Here is a 20,151-nt window from a genome sequence, read left to right as displayed (position 1 = left end):
ATTCTATCTCTCATGTCAAAGGTAACAATGTCTGCATGACTAATTCACTTGAATTGTTCTTGAAAGATCTTTATGAAAGTGATTGTCTTTTTATTGGAAGGTACTTGAGTACTCTAACAAAACAGGATGATTGGTCTGAACAAGAATTCAAGAGGATACGCACGAAAGCTTATGGGTACTTTTTAAGGGATGGTTACTTGTGGAAGAATCCTAAGCAAAAGGGTGCTACACCACAACGGGTTATATGTAAAAAAGAGACTCAAGTAAAGCTCATGCAAGAGTTTCATGAGAGTCTATGGGCTGGACACAGGGGTGTGTGGGCAACCTTCTCCAAGTTGAAAGAAAAATACTGGTGGAAGGGTATGTATAAAGATGTATCTCAGTTTGTAGAGTCATGTGTAACTTGTCAAATGTATTCAAATGTTCGACATCGTGATGGATTGCACCCTACATATCCACTAGCCATGAACTATAAATGGGTTGTGGATCTAGTCACGATGCCTTTAGGACTCTGGCAGATGAGATACTTGGTTCTTGCACGAGAGGACCTAACTAGCCAGGTTGAAGGAAGAGCATTAAGAGCTAAGACCACAGAAGCTGTGTGCAAATTCCTTCTTGATGAGGTGATTTGCCGTTATGGTTGTGTTGGAAAAATCACTGCAGATCGAGGTGAACTGGATGCCGAAGAAGCAAGGGAGTTCTTTTCTAGATTAGGGATCAAGCTTTCTCTTACTACAGCTTACAACCCTGAAGGCAATGGAAAGAGTGAAAGAGGGCATCCTCCTATCATCAAAGCTTTGGCCAAGGCTTGCGAAGGAAGAGTTGGTGAGTGGCCAAAGTTGTTACCATATGCTTTATGGGCTGATCGTACAACACATAGCTCAGTAACTGGCTACATGCCTACGGAGCTAATGCATGGTCAAAAGCCAGTGATGCCGATTGAGGATACAATTCCCACATGGAATGTACTACCTTGGCAAGAGGGATTAGTAGGGAAGATCTCCTTGCACTGCGTATAAGGCAGCTAGAGAGAAGACCTGGAGACATTGAAGCTGCAAAAGAACGACTCAAAAATGCAAGGTTGAAAAACAAGGACTATTTTGATAAGCGACATCGACTCAGGAGCAAAGCAATTGACAAAGGTGACTGGGTTTTAGTGTATGATAGTAGCCTTGATAACCAGCACACAGTCATGCGTAAGTTCTCAAAAAGATGGTTTGGACCGTATGTTGTAAAGCATGTGCATGAAAATGCTACTTACAGCTTGTCTGAACTAGATGGTACAGAAGTAAAGATTCCCATTGCAGGAAAAAGGATTAAAATGTTTATGACAAGAGGAGACAATCATCTAAAAGATATGGATGAGGAAGAAGAGAAAAAACACACGTGAAGATCAAAGTGAACATGAAGCTCTCGAATCATCCAGTGAAGAAGAAGACAAGGAAGATGTACAAGAGTCCTAATCTTACAAAGAGACAATGTGGCACATACCGGAGGATGTGCAGGTTTAGAGGGGGTGGATGTCGTGCTGTCACACGTACATAGTGGGAACGCATGCTACAAGATCTATCTTGTGTTTTTTTAGATACATAATTATATTTCCTATAGTGTACATATTCATATTTAAGTATAATAATAAGCCTTCTATCTCATCCTATTATTTTTCTCAAGGGTAACATATCCTTACTTTACCATCAGAAAATACTATGGGAAAAGCATCAATAGCTCCGCCTCTTTAACTTGGGGCAAAAAGCATTGATTCTTTATTTCTACTATTTCATTATCATCTCACACCCTATCTAGATCCTATATCTAGGGTAAACTCCAATATATATATATTCTATGTATTTTTTATACTTTTCTTATATTTCTTTTTAAATAGCTACTAGGAGAGAATCAAATCCTAGTGGGACACTAGGTGGCATGATTTCAAAGATACACTTATTTTAATGCATTATTGCAAGCATGATTACAAAACTTTGTCAAGGAGCAATGTCATGCTTTCATATGGCATGAGGTGTTCTTTGGAATTAAATGAAAGTCTAGGCTAAGGAGACCACATGAAGACTTTTGCAGCCATAAATGGACCCTATTTTGATGAATTTTTTACACAAGGTTCCAATCCGAATTGGAAAACGATTTTAAAATGAAAATCGTAGCTAATGAGATGAAGTTTTTGTCCATATTTTTACTTTTTTATTTGGAGCAACGGTTGAGGAGATATGATCAAAATACTGGACCCCAGTCTGCCCACATCATGCAGGGACAACTCATTTCCAACTTTTCGAATCCCTGTTCACACTGGCTCCTCTCTTCTTGTGTAAACCCTTGTGGGTTCCCTTCACCTATAAAAGGGGACCTCTTCTTCCTTGGAAGAAACTCAAGCATTCAAGCCATTGATGAGAGGAATTCTTGAGGGAGTGAGTAGTAATGCCTAATTGTACTTAGCCATTAACATAAGCCCAAGCCTACACTTTCTCCTAGAGGGAGACTAGCCATTCTTGCGACAAGCTAACCTTGGAAGATCAACTCTAATCAAAGAAGGTCTTGCACTTGGTGTATCAATCAAAGTGGAATTATCCACTCTTCTACTCTCTCCATCAATAATGGTGCCAAAGGGTTTGTCAAGTAAGATGTGTTCTACATTGATGTTTTCTTGATTTCTTGTTGTTTTCATATTCATCTCTAATCCAACATATATATATATATATATGTATCTAATATCATCTCCTTAACCAAACCTATCTCTCTCATTCTTAGTAATTCATCCTCTCTAGGTTCTCTTGCTACAGGTACATCTCTCCCCGCAGTATCCTTATTGCCTACGGGCAAGAATAGGGTTTGGGAGGGAAACTTCTCATCTCTTCACTTCTCTCATATCTACATTTCTCACATACTATCCTAGATGAATAACCCACATGATGATCATTTCTATCGCTTTCACTCTGTACGATCTATTAGAATTAACGTATGCATTAGCCGTAAAATACACTTTCAACAACGTATAGTGTTTCTCTTTGGCCCTGAAAGGCTCAATGAAATACTTCTATCACCGGATCCCATCATACTACCTCTCATAGACTATAATTTTTCTTTTGATGTAAGCGTAGTTATCTTGCTATGAACCAAGAGGATTTGTACACACAATTAATCCCAATCACTAGACAAAATATATATATTATGGTAAGCACAAAACTACAATTCCAAAGAACAATTCCTAGCCTATTTGGTCAGCCAAGATTGAATGCCATTAACCCTTTCATATTACCCATGATACGATATGACCATAGCGTTGATGTTTTCATCTTCGTATTGTTTTGGCATTCTCTTTTGCGTTCTTTCTTTGTGTGTGTGTGAGTGCAAGAGAGAAAGAGTGAGTCTTCTTTGATTTCACTTCTTTCTAGACCCTAGTCTTCATGGCATCTATGGTTTAACTCCTTCATATAGTTTTGTTGAGTTCTCTCACAAACTCTCACAGCCATAATCCCGGTGCTTTCCTGGCAAGACCGCAAATTTCTCGACAGCGTGCAATCACTTCCTGCTAGCTCCATATGGTGTACACTTTGCTCTAGAACCTCGTCGAGGCTGAGAAGATGCCAGATGGCACATTCTCCAATGCGGCCAAGTGGGCTCAGACTCGGCCCTCGGAAAAACTTTAGATGACCATATCTTGCCAACCGTGGCTCCGATCCACTATCCGAAAAGACGGGTAGGCTCCATGAATTGAGCTTACACATCTATACCTCAAGCTCCACTTGGACCTCCTATCCTCAGTTGCCTTGTCCGGCAAAAACCTGCAAACCACCAAAGCTTTAACCTTCAATATCTTGGGCTCCATAGCTCGGTTTGATGAGCCGTCTGGACTTGTCCCTTCAACACTTCAAGCTCTTCATTCCTGGACCCCAAAACTGCACTTTGCATCTCTTTCACCTGCTACCGCAATTAGCCCATTGTGTAGTCTTCCTTGGCCTATAAGCCGCATCGTGCATACAATTCCGCTGCTACCTATCATCCCATGAACTTCCTAGCTGCTTCAGTCCTTTGCCATGCTTCTGCTTGCTTGTACACACGTGTCCCTGCCATCTTCTAGAGTCGACACACTTTGGCTGCACCAACGGTGAGGTGAGGAGAAAATCTAGGTCAGGACTATGTCCCATCGTCCGTCATCCCCAACCAGGTCCATCGCACGTCCCTGCGACACCGAGCCGTGGCTAGCCGAGATCGGGTGGTCACCATCCCACCGTCACCCCGGGACCTCCGAATCAACCGGAGCCCAACATAGTGAAGGGGAGGACCCCGGGAAGAGCGTGTGGGCAGTCCAGGAAGTTATTGCGCTTCCATGTGGGTGCGTTATTGTGTAGCCGGGTCCGCTGCAGGGGTGATGGAGGTGGGCAAGTACAGGCGCAGAAAGAGGACGAGGTGGGTGCGATGCCTTGTTGGCAGGCAGGTAATAAGAGTCGTGGGTGAGCTGTCAAGCAATGTGGCAGAGGGTAGGCCCAGTAGGCGCTCAAGAATGAAGGGGCGCATGAGGGGGTATGGGTTGGCGCATGGGGGTTGGTTTTTTTTGGCGTTTTGGTTGATTGTTTTAAGTTTTTAATGTTTTGTTTTTTTATTCTTTTTTCTTTTTAAAATCTTTTTATGGTTTTTTTGGTTGTTTTAAAGTTTTTTTTTAAAAAAAAACTTTTTATAGAAGAGAGAGAAAGAAAGGGGAGGAGAGAGAAGAAGGTTTTTTTTAATAAAATTAAATTAAATTAAATTTAAGAAAAGAAATATAGAATAAAAGAGATCTTTTTTTTAACAAATAAATAAAAAAAGGAAAAAATAACAAATAAAGGGTACTTTTTTAAAAAAAATTAGATAAAAATAAATAGAAAAGTAGAACATAACAAATAAGGGGGGGTAAATTTTAATTTTAATTTTTGAAAAATAAATCAAAAAAGAAAATACTCAAAGAAAATCAAAAGGGATCCTTCACACGCGCCTCGCCCGGTGCAGACTCACGTGGGTGCTGAGGCAAGGTGGGAAAAATCACAGGACACACGAGAGAGTATGAAAATGACGGCGTGAGCTTGCGTGAATGGCACGGGTGTACGCGTGTGTGCGTGCGAGACTGCAAGTGCGTGCCAAGGGTAAAAATCTATCGTGAGGCGTCAAAATACCGTAAAAATGCTAAAAATAGCCAGAAAAATCACAGGCACTCACGGGATCCTTGTACACACTCCGACGCAATTATAATGCATAAATTTCTCCAAATTTTTAAGTTTTAACTAACTTTAAGTATATTTTAGGCAAAAAATTACCAAAAATTAGCTAAAACATTTCTGAAAAATTCCAACAATAATTTTTACTTCTCAAACTACGTGATCATGCAAACACACTCAACAAATCATCAATCCATAATCCGACATTGCAACGAACAGGATTCACGAGCACTTAAAAATTGCGTTTTTTGCCCGCAATCGACCCAGATTTACCCAAAAACTAGTGCAAAAATTTACAACTACTGCATATCAATTAGACAGATTCAAATCAGTGTTTTGACACCAACAAACATCCAAGAACTCAAGATCAATCGACCACAAACACACTTTTTGCATCAATTTCTAGACGTAGTACATACACATTAGGCAAAATTTGGACTCACAAAGGGGCCCTTTAAGGAGTTTGACTTTACCTCTCTCTACCAAAATGGGCGCATGGATAAATTTTTGCAAACAAACTCCAAAGTTGGCGGAGGTTTGACAGTTAGAATGTCCTCTTCAAGCTCTATCTAATGATATATAGCACGCCATGAGATTCCTCATATTTTAGAAGATTCTTTTTTTTGGTTCACCTATGATGTGACAACTCTGTCGGAATCTAAGTGAATCAAAAAAAGAATCTTCTAAAATATGAGGAATCTCATGGCGTGCTATATATCAGTAGATAGAGCTTGAAGAGGACATTTTAATTGTCAAACTTTGGAGTTTGTTTGCAAAAATTTATCCATGCGCCCGTTTTGGTAGAGAGAGGTAAAGTCAAAATCCTTAAAGGGCCCCTTTGTGAGTCCAAATTTTGCCTAATGCATCAAATTTTGTCCAATTTTGGCAGCATAACAACGCTATTTTGGCAATCGAAAAACCATAACCATAAACCAACAATTGTTTTACATTAGCGATTTGGCACCAAAATTGCCAACCAATTGCATCAAATTCTTGTGCAAAACTAGCACCTCCGTCTACACATAGACGGGCATAAACCGCACATAAATTTGCACCAAATGTGTGCACAAAAATCTTCACAAGAACCTGCAAATTTCAGCGATTAGAGTGATCAAACGCACTCTCCTTGCACATCGAAACGCGTCAAATTAACCACTCCTAATGACGTTTACACACACACACACACATGTGTGTGTGTGTGTGTAGGCAACCGCACCACAATTTTACCTACAATCACAAATCATAAAAATCAATGTGTAGCATCAAATTGCACAAAATTAAACACACCATTGCATTGGGCAAGCATCCTAAACATGATTAGAATCAGCTTCCATCAAAATGCCCAATTAATTTTTTGTGAAAATTAGTAACTAATTGGTGAATTTTGGCTACTCCTTGCAATCAATTGAAATGCAATTAGAGTGTGTGCACCACATAAGAGTGTTTTCCACACCTCCAATCATATTTCCCCTTGTGTGTAGCACAAAAAAAATCAACTAATTTAGGAGAAATTAGTGATCGAAGTTAGTGAAAATTAGTGGTTAGTCGACGATTTTGGCCACTCATTGCGCGCATTTGGAGCGTAATTAGAGTGTGTGGACACCAAAAGAATTTTTTCAACACCTCCAACTAGCTTTCTACTTGTGTGTACCACAAAAAACATTAACCAATCAATGGGAAATTAACCCCAAAGTTAGTGAAAGTTAGCAAAAGTTAGTGAATTCAAGAGGTGAAATTAGTGATCAAAATCAATGTGCGGGGATTGTTTTGTGTAATGAAAGCCTCAATCTTTGCAAATCTAAGTCACATGCTTACTAATTTGCTTCAATTAGCGACACAAATAACCCAAAATCAAGAAAATTAGTGAGAAATTAAGAGGAATTAACCTGCTCTAATCACTCCAATGGCACCTCTATCTTAGGAACTCACTCCCCGGCAACGGCGCCAATGTTGGCATGCGCCATAGTATAGTGGATTGCACCAACATAATTTGTCAAACCGAGAAGAGTATGACCCGGCTAGGGCATGGAAACACACAACATACGCTTGTGCGTGCTTCATAGAGGATTAGGATGAGAAATCTAGCTAATTAGAGAGCTAATGACAAGGAGAACTACGAGCTAGCATGCTACTACTCTACCATTTGGTCTAATCTCGCACACACAAGAGCTTAATCATGCTCATAGCTCACTAATCAATCACTAACCACTCACTAATCAAGCACACACACGCGCATAAACAAGCATAGCCAAGCCACACACAGACTACACCAATCTACACACTCAAAATCATGCTTAACAAGAGAGGGAACTTGATTAAAAGAGAGCAATTAACACACGAAATCAGCCTCAAATCATGTATTAATTAAGCAAGGATTACATAATGCGTAAGTGAGAGAGAAGAGGAAAGAGGTTAGCTAGTGCTCGACGCCGAATACACCAATGCATGTGTGTAGAGAGCTTGACTCCATAGCCATCTCCTTCTTCACCACTCCATAGCCAAGAGCTTGCTCTCTTGAAAAGTAGATCTCTAGTTGTGACTTTGAAAAGTGACATTCACATTGGTGCATTTGTCAAATATACTTTTTTGGATTTTTAGAAGTGGCTGGGTGCCCAAATGGCCAAACTCACTTATCTGATGTCTACAGTGCCTAGGCTTCTAAGATTAGCACCAATATTACAAGTTGGAACTCCCGAGGATCCCAATACAAAATTATAATCCGCTCTTGCGGTATGTTGACAAGAAATGACATAAAACACAAGTGGCCGTCGTTGATGACCGTAACTCCTTCTGATGACATCTGATCCTTCTCTTGTCCGCATCTTCCAAGGATCTTCACTTCATCTGTATCTTTAGCATCACATCCATATCCTTTGGTATCACCATCACTTACTAAAAGCAATAAATATAGCATAGACGTTCATGGTAAAGTGTCGTTAACCCCGTTGGTTAACAACTTCTTACTCCCACTTTCGAAGAGATATGGTCTCGTGATTGACTTTGAACTCCCCCCATCCGAGGGGGTTCCCTTTCTGATAATGGCCTCTGTTTCTTGCTTGCTGATGTCTCAGTTTCTTTCGTATCCTTCTTTGTCTTGATGTACACCGATTTACATCTTCATAGCATGGCAATCCTTTGTAGTGGCCAATTATATAAATCCAAATTTTCTCTCTTGTGACTCCTGTGGATGTACTTGATGCTTCATCTCGACTAGTCCAACTCCCTTGAGATGCCATTGCTTCCGTCTTGATTCTTTTGTTGCACCTCCTTTTTATATTCTTCAGTGATAGCTCTGAATAGCTAGGACTTAATGCTAACAAAATGTATTAGCACCTTTGTGTGGGTCTCTTTCTCTTGATCTCTGCTAGCTGTTCTTATTGACTTTATCTTTGAGCTTTCTGAAGTGGTCTTTGCTTGCACCACTTGAATTTTCCTAGCTCAATTGCTTGCCAAATCTGAGACAAAGTTGTCTGGCTACTGGCTTTGCCTAGAGCTTTATAGTAGGCCTCGATCTATTTGGAGCACTGTGACGAGTTATGCAACTTACCACTATACCGCAAAGACTGCTCCCTTCGTAGCGATTCTTGGGTCGAGCTACCTGTGTTCAATTTAAGCACATAATTTTGCAAAAACCTATTAGCGAGACTGTAGTTTTCGTAATGATTACTCAATTTTTGAGCTATTTTTGACGGCCACACTTGTGCCTTGAGCTCGGAGTTGATTCTCAAGTTCACTTTTAACTAATCTTGACTCAATCTAGCATAAGAATTTATGCACAACTTGCACTGTTTGCTAGCTAATGGATGTTTCAAAAACTTGCGTCTGTTATTGCAAGATCAAGGTTCTTGTGTACGGTCTTACCGCTACCAGATTTGTTAATGAACTCCCAATTTTACACTAGGCCTCAGCTTGCTTTTACACCTTCCCGTGGGTGACCAATGGTTTTCCCAATTGATAATTTTAATATGCTAAAATTAGCAGTCCTTTATGATCAATTAGAAGGCCTAGAAACCCAATCCGGTTTCAATTTTCAGCTTTTCGATGATGAAAATCTCACATGCACACGTGTCAGCTCTAGGTCCATTCAAGCATTCAATTTTGGTCCCTGGGTCAAGTCTAATTGGTGGCCTCATTGCCCAATATTTGTCGTTTACTTCGAGGTTACACTTCTCGCAGGCTTGCAAGAGTGCTCGCAATGAATGCCAATTAGATATGGAATCAGGAGACTTAGGAGTCATGTCCAAGTCTAGAAACTAGATACGGCTAATGGCTTTGCTAATAATTGGTTCACTAGCCCTTCTTGTAGGCACTCACTGTCGTATGTGTATCGTCTTGAATGTCTATCCCGCTTGTAGTGTGCAATAGGTGATTATCAATGTACTAGGTAAGCCTTAATACTCAACATTGTCTCAATGATGCTCACTAGTTGATGCAATGGCTTTAATAGGTCCCTCAAGTGCACAATGTGCACGAAGTGTAATACTCAATCGCCAACGTGATCCAACATGCACTGTGTTTCAAAACCCAGGGAATCTCTCACAAGCAGAGCTTGTCAATCATATGCTCCCGTCCAGGCTAGATGTGAAAATAGAAAGAGTCAATACTCTCACTGTACTATGCACAACCTATGCTGCAGGATGTGCTCCGCAGTGGCCTAAAATATGCACACTGGGTGCGTCCAATTAATGGCCCTAAATTCTCTCTGATTTAGCCCTAAATGGCTAGGTAAGAGTTTGTGTAAAAATAGACCCTTTGGTAAAACGTGTGCCAAAATAAATGTCACACTCTATGCCACAACCACTGGAAATGAAGTGTAGTCAAAGAACTAGAAGTTATATGCAGTCTAGGTGCTAGAGATGTCTAGGTGTCTCGACAAAGAGATGCTCAATAGGTGGGCATAGGTCTACTATCATCAATGGCAATGTCTCAAGATCGCTCATGCGTAATATGCAATGTCCCTAGGTCTCTCACTCATGTACTGAGCAATGAATGTATGTCTCAAAGTTGCTAATATGCACGGTGGGTGTCTCAACAGAGGCCACCCACAATACTCGAGTAGGTCTAATTGCTCTCTATACTGCTTACAGTCCGTGATAGTTTGAGCTCTGCTAGAGGACAATAGTCAAGTGATGAAGGAGCTCCTCCTGTGGCTAGACTCGTAATTCCCCACTCAAATGTCCACTTCTTATTTACTTTGTTTCCACTTATGACTTCAATTCCCTATGCCATTATTATCTCGCTGTTTTCCACTTATATCATGTGAGTTTCCTCTCCGCTACCATTACCTCGCTTTCCGTTTTGTAATTTACCTCCCCTGCTGATGCGATGTTATTCGTTGTCTTTTTTAAATTTTGTTTTCTTTCTAAAAGTTTCTAGTCTAAGAGCCCCCATAGACCCTTAGTAAAAGGGGCCTCAAATTTGAGGGCCCTCCATCTTTTAAAGGGCCCTTTTAAAATGGAAAACACCACCCCATACTTCACCACACCAGGTTGGTTACTTGCTATAGCCCTTCCATTTAATCTATTCTAGAAGTCCCTCCCTTTTGACCTAGTGTAGCCCTTCCTTTACTTGGTTGAGGCACCCCCTACCTAAATTGTAGCAGTTGCAACAAGTCACCCCTTTTTTGGATGATGGTAGCACAAAGTTAAAGGTATGGGGCAATTTTTAAAAGGCCCTCCAAAAACCCTTTAAAGGGCCCTTTAGAGGGTCAGCTATCACTACAAGTTTCAGACACTTTTACACCTATGAAAATTGAGTGTGAAGATCACTTTTCTCACTCTAGAGTGTGAATAACATTTTTTAGACTCAAAAAACTGCCATTCCAATGTAAATATTGTAGTTTTTACACATGAAAATTTTATACATCTTCTTTTTTACACTGAAAAAATTACATATGCTTTTTTATAGCAATGAAAAAAGAATTTCTATGTAAATTTTGTAACTTTCTTATGTGTAAATATTTACACGTTAAGCAATTCCATGTGTTTTTTTTGCAATGAGTATATTTTCTTACCTTCCAGTAGCATTTCAAGGATAATTTTTTAATTCAAATATAAATAGTGTGAATTTTTTTCACACATTCATAACCTTCATATATTTTCATCAAATATTTTCATATGCACAAATTTGTCACTCTTATGTGAGTCCCACTTAAATAATTATAAGAAACTATCTTTCACAATAGCTATTTTTCTCACCATCTATCTTTTTTACTGAGGATCGTGTGTAAATACAACCTACAAACATACCAGCACCCAAATAACTGAAGGTCAAGAGCATGATTTTTTTCTCCTTCCAAGGTGGATGTTTAAGGTGGCTGTTGGTGCTTCCATTGTGGTTTCTCCGTGGAATGACGCCTCTCTTTATACCAATGGTTGTGCATATGTGCTTCTCATGCTATGCTCCACCACCATCTAGTAGCTTTGGGAAGGGCTTGACACATGCACAGATCTCTCGACACCATGTCAAAAGGGCTTCTACCTCAACCTGTGAATAGAGCGTATTTCGATATGATTTAAGTCGTCTTCACATTGCTTGATGATGTGGTAGAGAGCTTCAACATGACCTACTGTGCCCACCATAGGGTGCGATGTTGTTGGGGTGGTTGTCCACCATACGTGTGGGCAATATAGAGAGAAATGTTTAGGGCTTAAATTAAACACCAAATTCAAGTCTTGCACGTCTATTTTTCATGGCTTGTGTTTTTTAATTCTAAATAATTACCACAAGAAATAATGACATATATATCTCTTCTTTGTCCACTTTTCATAGCTTCAAATCTTTTCTAATTTTAGGTGAGCACAGATCTCTTCCTTTGTTTGTCTCTCCAATTACGAGAGAGAGAGAGAGAGAGAGAGAGAGAGAGAGAGAGAGAGAGAGAGAGAGAGAGAGAGAGAGAGAGAGAAATGAAATGAAATGAAATGTTATATTAACGTCTTCAAAAGGCCACAATGACCTATGAGACCTGAAAGTTACAAAGTGGTGGATCTGATACAAAGTCAGAGTAACAAAATAAAATAACCTAACAACAGTACAAAACAAAGATATATACTATGAGGTCCTAAGTTGGTCGATGCGAGTCAGACAAAAAACTAAGCAGAATAATGGGCGGCTTGTTGGGATAGCTGAATCACAGGAGATATAGCATCGGTCGCTGGCGAAATCTCATGAAATGAAATGTTATATTAACATCTTCAAAAGTCCATAATGACCTATGAGACCCGAGAGAGAGAGAGAGAGAGAGAGAGAGAGGGGGGGGGGGGGGGGGGGGGGGGGGGGGGGAGAGGGAATGGTGCTATATTACAATCAAAAGGCTCATGTGACACCAAAGCAATAAGTATGTCTACTCAATTTTATGCTTCAAGAAATGGCTCCCCATTATAACCGTAACACTTGAAATACAAGTCAGGAAAACCGTGGGCCGCTTTCACCAAAATGAGTATCCACTTGCTATCTACAAAATCACCCGATGAACTAAGGTTTCTAAAGTGACAAAGTCTTTAAAGGTTGAAAAAGTGAGAACTCCAATGACTGACCCTATCAAGAATTTCTTATTCCTCTCTTAAAACAAGTAGGCATGACATTTGCATCATTGGCATTTTGAATTGGAGACCATTCATGAAGCACCTCTAAACATGTTTCCAAATCCTACCACTTGTTTTCTCCCTTAACATTCCAATAATCCGTGGTTGGATCCCTCCTCAAAAACCCTAGCGCGACTGCTTTTTGTTCTGTATTTATATTGAACACGACAGCAACCTTGAAAGATGGAGTAGACATGGAGGAGCTGCTTACAACCAATACTACATCTCCTATTTCCACCCATGGCCGTGCACATCCAACCTTGCCAGGTTGTAGCAACCAAGTTCGAAAAATGGTGTCGCTCATTTCATATATCACCTTGTTCTGGGTATTGCGCAAGGGTAGAAAGAAGCACTTGTGTAGTAAGGTGTATGTTGGTAAAAGACACTTCTTTTTGCGAGAAAAATCCACATCACTGATCACTCTCATCCCAGTGACCTTATGAAGTTGAAGATCATCTATTCCATTGCCTCCATTTATAAACTCCCCAATCAAGAACAACTCAATGCCTCTGTTATGCTCATGTGACAAGAAACCCGTGATCTTGCATACACCCCTTGCTTTATTTTGATGTTCTAAATTAGTATTTCTGCCTAAAGTGATCACCACATTGTCTTTTGCTTCATATCGCTCGCCGCATATGTATACTTTTGAGTAGGAAAATCCTCTAGATGAATATATTGTTGGCCCCAATAACTCTTCAAAGAAATGATCTCCCAACCTTCAAGAGCCCTTTTTGTTGCTTTCAAACCATGTAGAGCAATTCCCTTTCTCTGAATCATGCTCAAGAAATGACATGGGCCAAGCCTTTGAGCATTCTTGTACAACTGTGTTGCTTGACCTTCAGAGGATGCAATTGCTAAGCACAACAGATGCCATCTTTCACAAGTTCCTAGCTCCATGCTAGCCTTTGAAAAACCTTGCGGCAATAAAAGAGTCTCATGTATGCATGAGAGTATCCTCTCTGAAGGTGACAATCCATCCTTCTCAATCTCCAACTGTTGCAAGGTTCTTGATAAAAGCGCTCGAGTGTGATAATGAGTGTACGTTAACTCATTGAACCTGTTATTGGTTGGAATCTCTACAATTCCCAACACGTTTCTCTCAAACTGGTAGCACCAAAGTCCATCATGGCTACTGTGGCGTATTATGTCATCAAACAACTCTCCAGAACCTATATACAAAGATTGACGTTATTTTAGGTCTCCATGTTATATAAGGAGTGCTTATTATATTTGTGGTGAATAGAAACATACACACCTGCCACGTGCTCTAGAGGAGAAACAGTCTCTCCTCCCTCTTCATCCATAATAATTCTCCATGCTAAAAGTAGTTTTCGGGTAGCATTGATGGTATCCAAAGTCCAACCATGAGTACGTGTGTAGTTGTAGAAGATATGAGCTACGTCAACCAAAATCATTCCCACATCTCTCAATGTCTTCTCAATGTCTGGAACATTATTTAAAATGTGTGGTAAACACCATTGAATAAACTTTTGATGCTCTTCTGCAATAAAATTTCCGTGGTGTCTAGTAGCACGCAACGGCCATCGTCCACTTCTACGAAGTGTTCGGGGAATTGCAGCAGTAACTTCATATATTGCATGAGTGATGGATGTTTTCATGCCATTGCTAGCCTTTAAAATAGCTGTTTAGTATACTTCTTGAAAATGTTCAGTGCAAGAATGTGCATCACATCATACACAAGATCCAAACTAATATCAAATCCATAGAGATGGTACAACCTCCAGAGTGGTGATTCTCCTGTTAGTCCTGCATTGGATAGAGTAGCGTTATACTCCTCCTTCGTTTGTTTTTGTCTTGAAAGTCTTATAGCTTCAAACATCTCTGTTACAGTCCTCTTTTCTGGTGGGTAGCGAGCAATATATTTATTCTTTGGGTATACGTACTTTGGAATGCATACCCCTTGAGTGATTTGCTTCATGGGAGGCTTATCCCGTCTACACCCGTTCTTGCCCCCATCCTTCAAACATCCTAGTTTACACTGGGCTGGGTGATCGCCTGTCCATGACATGAAAATTGCCCTTAGAATGCAAGAACGATATGCTATGTCCAAAGAGTTGTCAAATATGGCCGTTGGTGGATAGTTAAAATTGATGGAGAACCCATTAACAAAAGCCGACTCAAGTTCACATATTAAAGGCTCTAAAAGGTATGGAAGAATATTGCCATGTTTCTTTTCTAACTTCAATAAGTTGAGTGGCAAAAATAGCACTGGCAAAGGTCCAATAATTGAGTTTTTGCCACCGTTGAGGACCACCACTTCAACAACCCCACTATCTTTCGGCTTGGTTGAAGCCGTTTGGAAGCCATCCCAATGGCACATGAGTGCAAAATTTGAGGATCCCCCTAAAAAAACATGAAAGTTATGGGCATGATAAACATTGCTAAGATGAAGCCTATTCAAATTGATTGCAATATTGTCTCACCTTGACCATTCTTCTTGGCACTTTGATATTTTTTGCGTAATGTGAGCATAAGAACTCATATTCCTTGGTAATCTCATTCCAATTGTTGTTTAGCTCCGGACTACGCAAGGCGGTTGGAAAAGTCCGATAATACATGGCACAAAAACTATTGGGGCACTTAACTGGAATCTCCCACTCTTTCTGTGGGTTCCAAAAGTCTTTGCACATTCTTATTTTTTTCCCATCCCAGTAATTGTTGATAACATTGGTAGAGGTTGAACTGTCCGCTTGCCAATTACTTCTTGCCCGCCACATTGTAAGAAAATCATGACAAAACTCCTCGCACTGACATAGAAGACGCAATTGCTCGATAAACGAGATGTACTCAAATCGCACCATGTTTTTTCTCTCCTTGCCACAGACATCACAACGTCCACAGCATGTCTCACAATTTCTCTTGTGCTTATTCCTTGAAGAGGACGGAGAACATGTACATGGTAAAACATTCCCCACGTATATATCCTCTGCATCCGGGGGGAAAAGAGTGGCCTTGTGTTGTTTTTCATCCTTGCCTATACAAAGTCGCCACTGTGTAGTTTTTAAAAGCCCCTTCTCTTTATATGAGCAAACACCTGCGTAATAGTTTGTGGTAAGGTGTTGTCTACTCCTGGAAAGTCTTTATCCATGACAATTTCTAAGAGTGACCTATTCTGCCTTTTTTTCATAGACCATTTTCCCTTTCCCTTTCTATTTGGGGGGAATATCATTCTCAATATTACATCTTGTGCAAGCAAAGGTGAATGAAAACTATCCAGATTGGATTGTAGTCTCAACACCCAGCTCTCAAGCTCACCCTGCAAAAGGGAACCTCTCTCTGAGGATGAACATGCCAATACTTGATCGCTATCCTCAACGCATGGCTCCATTACTCCTACATCACATAAACATACACAATTTTCTCACTTTGCTTGGTAGGTTGATTAAAAAAATGAAACAAAATGTATTCAACCACTCTTCAAATATACAAATGAAATTGAATAGAAAAAGGTTGTGTCCATCAATCACAATTCAAAGATACATACTCACATACAAAATGAATAGGCGAAAAACAATCATATTTGTCCTATAAAGTCAATGAAGTTGATGTCTTATGCCATCTAAACCTCTAACAGATCGCCTATCTCAGAGATGCAATGTTCATGGCACCTCTCATCAATCTCAATACTCACACAATACCGGTCTAAGACCTCACACACTTTGGCCATATTTCGGACCCCAGCAAAACAATCTATTATGATTTCCCCTTCTTGAGTGCAGAGCGAAACTAGGAAACCAAAAAAGTTTGTGTGTCTCTCAGCTGCACCACGCAAGGCATTGCCGTCTTCATCTAGTGTCAGGTTTAGCTTCCCTGTTGGTAGCTCCACAAATGTATCAGACTTGTTGTTGAAAGATCCCTTCATGACTTTTAGTAATGCTTGCTCCCAATTTAATTCACGTGTACAATCTGGATGGGCAAAGAATGTAATCACTAAAGTGGAAACCTGCAAGGTAGCATTAAGAGAGTAAATTATTAGAGCTTAACCTATAAAAACTGTACAACCATAATCCTCAAGTGGTTTTGACTTACCTCTTCTACTTTCCCACGAACGATCCTTTTGCATTGGGTTGTAGTTTCCAAGAACATACTATGTACATACTGAAGTTTGGATTGCCCCATCACACATGACACAATTTCAAATTGATGCTCAATACCACTAGTAGTAACAAAGAAACCATCATGGCTCAAGAACTCTGATGCAATGGTAACTGACGCCTTTAGCTTTTCTGAATCCCATTCATTCCAAGCTGGCAGTTCATCCTCCTCTTCAAATGGGTACAAGCCAGATGGAAGATCTGCCCATACAAGAGAGACAAGTGCATCCTCATAGAATCCACCTTGGGCTTGAAGTTTCTCTATAAACTGTCATATCATTACTGCATCTGAGTCTTCGGGGCCATTAAATGTATCAATTGCAATATGCAATATATCAGCATGTACAGGGAGATGAAATGGCACAAAAGCCTCCGGTGCATCCTCATCTTCATTTTCCCTTTGTGTTCGCGTAGTGTTGCCCTTCAGCTTTTTTTGTGGTGGTGTTTTCTTTGTTTTTCTATGCTTTCCTTCCAAGTTATTACCTCTTTTCTTCTCATTGGTACCCTTACCCTTGCGATCTGGACGTTGCACTACCTCTTTAAGAGTACCCTTACCACCTCTGGTACCTAGCTTGCCAGGAGACTTTATTGTATCCTTTCCACTCTTGTCAATCTTGTCGTGAGGGCTCCTTGTGTCCTTTCCACTTCTCCTTTCCCTTGTGTTTGTCACTGTGTCTTTCTTTGGAGTGCCGTGAGGGCTCCTTATATCCTTGCCACTACCACTACCACTTTCCTTTGCATTTGTTGTTGTATCTTTCTTTGAAGTGCTCGTTGCAGCTACTATTGGCTTGCACATAAGGCCTGTTTCCAAACCATGCAAAAAAAACATAAGTAGTGACTACTAAGCTCATCTAATATATTTTATTGAAATGCATTGAACTCACGTGTATGTATTTCTGTCTCCTCGACTGGATATTCACCTTCCAAATACTCTAAGAACCATGGCACCTCATAGAGATCCTTAGGAAGAGTCCTAGTTGCATCGAGCCATGAACGTGGGTACAATGATTTATATCCCAGAGATGAAACAACCTTCCACTCTTCAACGCTTGGCGGAATTCCTTGGATTTGACTGTTTCTCAATAATTCCGCGAACCACCTATAGAAAGACTTGGATCACCAATAAAAGTTGGGAAAAAGCCATTGATACATACATTATCTAGATCTAAAAATAAAACAAAGAGATTACCTATAGGCAAAACGTCTTGCGGTTTGCTCTAGGAAAGGCATGTTCTCTCTTTGGATCCCCGGTGTAAGCTTTGGAAGATGTTTAAATGAATAGCGAAGATGGACCTTTTGACACTTATCAAGAAAATCTCTTATTATTGAACTCCACGAGATGTATGAAACCTCGTCAACCTCTCTTATTAAATCAATTGCTCTCTCCACTATGCACTCCCAATAAGAGTAGCATGCAATATATGAGCGCCAGTCTTTGTCGCCCCCTTCGAAGCCCCATGCTCTTCCAATATCCTTGTTTAGAATGCGATCTAAAACAAAAACTTTTCTGCACTTGAAAAGTCATACAAATCAGTAATATTCATGCCAAAGGAACATATTAAACAAAAATACTTGAGACTACCTTTCTGGAGGAAGCGGTGTTTGGCTCACTGTAAGCAGTTTGTCCAAAGTTACGTTGTGATCGCTCTCCCAATCTAGATCGTAAATCTTATTAACCCACTCCTCCCCAAGGGCTGGGTTTGCCACTGCTACAAGCTTGAATCCTTTCTTCCCTTTGAAATGTTGTTCCACCTTGCGGATGGTTTGCTTGTACTATACAATGCTTTATACGCCGGGTCATCTTTGGGGACAACCACCTCTTCTAACCTATTTGAGAGCTCCAATTTGAATTCACTCTACATCAAAGTTGAGCATGTAAGGTTGAGCATAACATGAACTAAAAGAAACAAACAAAGAAGGTTATGAATGACCATACAGAGTAGATAAGCTGCATGAGGAGGCCAAGTGGTATAGTCCATCAAATCCAGGGATGCCCCCTCTTGTCTTCAAAAAATTCTGCCTCTACCTCCTGTAGTGCCTCTTCATCAAAATATTTCTTCCAGCTATTTTCATTTCCAAGGGCAAGCCTTCTTATCAAGTGGATCTCGCTTGCAAGCGTCCTCTTGATATGTGTTTGTGTCAAACTAGCAAAACAATTCCATACATATTAGGGTTTTATGATATGATTTACCTCTATAACTCAAAATACATCCCAAGGTACCTTTTTCACCTATAAAGACAATCCAACGCAAACAGCATAGAGCATTCTTCATCTTCCGAGAAGGCAGTGATTGTACACTTAACACGTACAAACTTTGAGGCATCATCATGGCAAGCTTCACAAGATTAATTCACCACATTAATAAATTATAGTAAATAGGACACATACATATTGAGGTAACAAAATAATTTCTCACCTGAATTGACTTCTCTTGTCCAAGCCTTCAAACAATGATTTCCATCCCATACCACCAACTTTCGACCAACAAGATGTGCCCATGATTCAGATGCAAGCAACTCTCGATCAAACTGCCGATTCACCTCCCCCGAATAGGACTCATCCCATTCTTTTTCTTCCTGCTCACTTACTCGAATTATGTCGCCATTGGCCATTTTTTCCGAGACAATAAAATCTGCAAGAGTTGGCATGTAACCATGATGCCTAAACTTATGTGCCAAGTCATCAATATTGTTTCCCCTTGTGAGACGGACAGCTTCGTGACCATGAAGTCGGCACAAGGGAACCCAAGGAAGTGCTTCCTCACGTTGAACTACCTCGTGCTTGGCCATCCAATTCTCCAAGAACTTTGTGTCGAGCTCAACATATCTGCCCGTCGCCTTGACAACTAGCTGGGAAGATTGTAACCCCTCTTGGGTCGCACCTCTCACAACCTTGACTAGATCAGTTCCGACACCTTGCGAGCCCTCTTCCATGACCCTTTCGGAACTTTGAATGTATTCAGTCAAGATATTCAACAATGAGAATTTAACATAAAGTACTTACAGCTCTCCCAAATTCATTTTTAGCGTCTCTTTTTGTACCCGGATATGGTATTGATTCACAAGTTTGAGTTGGTTTAGTCTCATAGGTCATTTAGGCCACTTGAAGACGCTAATATATCATTTCATCTCTCTCTCTCTCTCTCTCTCTCTCTCTCTCTCTCTCTCTCTCTCTCTCTCTCTCTCTCTCTCTCTCTCTCTATCTCCCATTGTATGAGTGATCACAAAGATCCCACAAAATACTAGCTA

The 20,151-nt window shown here is 40.3% G+C and overlaps 1 pseudogene; it reads right to left on the bottom strand.

The window, feature by feature from the left end:
• Positions 1–12,848: 12,848 nt before the first annotated feature.
• On the bottom strand, positions 12,849–13,564 carry LOC147456896 (uncharacterized; annotated as a pseudogene).
• Between the last annotated feature and the right edge of the window lie 6,587 nt (positions 13,565–20,151).

This window comes from Adiantum capillus-veneris, chromosome 5 (genome assembly GCF_014529385.1).
Source record: "Adiantum capillus-veneris isolate H3 chromosome 5, ASM1452938v2, whole genome shotgun sequence".
NCBI classification, from domain to species: Eukaryota; Viridiplantae; Streptophyta; class Polypodiopsida; order Polypodiales; family Pteridaceae; genus Adiantum; species Adiantum capillus-veneris.
This window is presented reverse-complemented; position numbering and strand designations above follow the sequence as displayed.